This window comes from Dendrobium catenatum, unplaced genomic scaffold (assembly GCF_001605985.2).
Source record: "Dendrobium catenatum unplaced genomic scaffold, ASM160598v2 fragScaff_scaffold_1467, whole genome shotgun sequence".
Classification (NCBI taxonomy): Eukaryota; Viridiplantae; Streptophyta; class Magnoliopsida; order Asparagales; family Orchidaceae; genus Dendrobium; species Dendrobium catenatum.
Window position 1 is genome coordinate 232,915 of NW_021319929.1, and position 3,020 is coordinate 235,934.

A 3,020-nucleotide genomic window follows, 5' to 3' on the forward strand; every position below is an offset into this window, starting at 1 on the left:
GAATCTTCCCTCACTCCAATCTACCCAAACTCCTAAGGGAAGTTTTTTATCAAGCTCAACTCGAATAAAAAAACATGCAATACCTTCTTCCCCATTGAAACATATTGCCATCAATTAAGAGAGGTGTACCAACCATTGAGGCAATTCTTAATACATTCGTTTCATCCCAACAATATAAAGGGAGGTTGGGCATTCTTATCCAAACTGGAGAAACCAGCCCTTTCAAGGACACTAGATTGAATGAAGTATTCCATCTTTCCATTCCAACAATACGGTTATTAACAAACCATGGTCCACCAGCAAAAACCTTCTCCATGATATTATTTGTCAAGAAGGAACATAGAACCCATCTAGATCCAAGCACCATTAGATTGAACTTCCCGAAATGAGACCATTGCCTTCTCAGCTCCCCCGCTATCACCTGGGTAGGGAGTGTTCTTCCAAACACTTTAACTACCAATTAGGACTGTAACTTCAACATTTTATTTTGAACAATAGGTTCATAAAGACGAACCGTAGATCCATCATCTGAATAACAATGATCAACATTCTTCATGTCCACCTTAATGTATGGACGCTTCAACCAACGATTACTTATTCTTTCATCAACATCTTCCCGATTATTGCTACTAACTTCTTTGGGAGGTTGGGCACCTCTAACGATCTAAGGAGAAAGTTTGGGACTACTAAGAGTCTGAATAAGCATATTAACACTTTACCCTCCTTGTTAGGCACCTCCCCATCTAAGAGTTCTCTTCCATTTGGAGATCTAAGTTAGGATTACTTTAATATCGAAAGATAAAACAAAACACCCCTTTGGGTAGGAGTTTCTTTTCATTTGAATATCCAAAACGGACGGATCCATGGAGCTTGCAAAAGAACAAAGAAGTGAAGATAGAGAGTATCCCATTTAAAAGTCACTTGCATTAGTTTTAGGTTTAGAATCTAGGTTATTATTGGTGGTACATGACCACTATAAATTTTTACAGACCCTCAGTTGTAATTAAATAGCACTTTCCAATGGATATTTGTTTTATTTAATTTATTTAATTGACGGATTTATATTGATTGCTTTTTAAAAACTTCCTGCTTTTCTAGGTTTTTTTTCTTTCATGCTGATCTTTATTATAGCATAGATACGATTGGAGGCTCATGAGGGGATGATTAAAATTATTTGTACTCTACATTAAAAAAAAGTTAACATAGTAACTCTAATGATCTAAGAAGTAAGTTTTGGATTGTTGAGAGTTTGTATAAGCATATTAACATATTGCCTTCCTTGTTAGGTACCTCGCTGCATGTGGGTTCTGGTAGACCTCCTATCTTATTAGGTTGTAGTTTTGTTAAGGGGATATTGTATTCAAATGAAAGAGATAGAAGTGACCAAGTCATTTACAATGAATTAAATCAAGATTGACCAAGTCAATCTAGGTTGACCAAAGGGACCTTTTAGCCTTTAAACATGCATTTTGACTAAATGGCATTCCCATTACATGGGACCACTTCCAACTTGTACAAAATATCATTTGAAGTAGTTTGACCCACCATTGACCCCTAATCAAACCTGGTTAACCAAGTCAATCATTGTTGACTAAAACATACCATACACATTTTAAATATTTAAAACTCAACATTTTTACCATACAATTGACCTAAACTCTAAGGGACAACTCATTGGATCCCCATGAGTCATCCAAAAATATTTGAGCTCATGGGACCACCTGGTTTAACCATTTAGGTATCGAACTCCTAGGCAGAAAGTTATGGATGTTCCCGTGCGGTCAACACATGGGACCCACCAGTTACCTTCACGGGTCCCACGATTTGGGTTTCATCGCTTGATGCGCGCCGAGCCAACACCGCCAGTGGTTCGTAGGTAGTGGCGAAGAGCTAGAAATATAAAAAGAGATGGATGGTTGAAAAAAAAAGGGTGCAACATGAGGAATTTCCAGGACGTCACCCATCCCAGTACTACTCTCGCCAAAGCATGCTTAACTGCAGAGTTCAAATGGTATCCGGTGCACTAGTACTGGTATGGTCGCACACATAGTAATATGGTCTAAAATTATTCTTAAACTGATGACCGGAGAGATGATTTCGACGCATCTTCATTTGGACAGACTGTAGGGGATCAAAAATGCATTTTTTTGGCTGTGCATGGCCGACCGATGGGCCAACGCTGCATCGGCATTCCATCCGGCTTGGAAAAACTTTCTGAATGGGGTTATAATGCTGAATCGGACTCCTGGGTGAAAAGTTATGGATGTTCCTGCACGGTCGACACATAAGACCCGTCGGATGCCTTCGCGGGTCCCACGATGTAGGTTTCATTGCTCGATGCGCGCCGAGCCAACACCACCAGTGGTTCGTAGGAAGTGGTGAAGAGCTAGAAAAAAAAAGAGATAGTTGAATTTCAAATATAAATATATGCATGCGCTAACAGATATGTACATAATAATTAATCATTGTATAGTACATTAGACATGAAATTTTTATGCATGATACTTCTTTAAATATTGGTCGTTGATTGGCGGCATAGGTCTCTAACTGTACAAAGCGATCAACTGATAAGCTAATCCTTGGTATAAAGCGATCAGCTGATAAGCTAACCCAATTGGATTAAAATTTGCTACCAATTTTTTTGTATAACATGATTGGCCTTCTTAGCACCACGACCAATTCAGCTTCTTGAAATGATAGAGGACACACTATCCTATAAAATAATTTTTCCATTCTTGCTCGATAGATTTCTAAGTTCTGTTGAGCGTGTATATTGATTTCATCGAGTGTGTTTAGTTCTTCCATTCTCAGGAAGGCATTTCTCTTCTAAGTGAGATCATACTGAATTGCTACTTAAAGTGACGGTAGCTCAATCTCCAATGGCAGCACTACTTCAAACCCTAACACCAATGAGTAAGGAGTGGCTTTGGTTGGATTTTTATAAGTTTTACGATACACCCATAATGCTTTTGTCATCTTAAATACCACTCTTTTATTCTTTGTTAGGATCTTCTTCAACA

The 3,020-nt window shown here is 38.4% G+C and overlaps 1 pseudogene; it reads right to left on the reverse strand.

Annotated features, from left to right (window-relative positions):
• Positions 1-1,927: 1,927 nt before the first annotated feature.
• LOC114580998 lies at positions 1,928-2,046 on the reverse strand (annotated as a pseudogene).
• Positions 2,047-3,020: the final 974 nt, after the last annotated feature.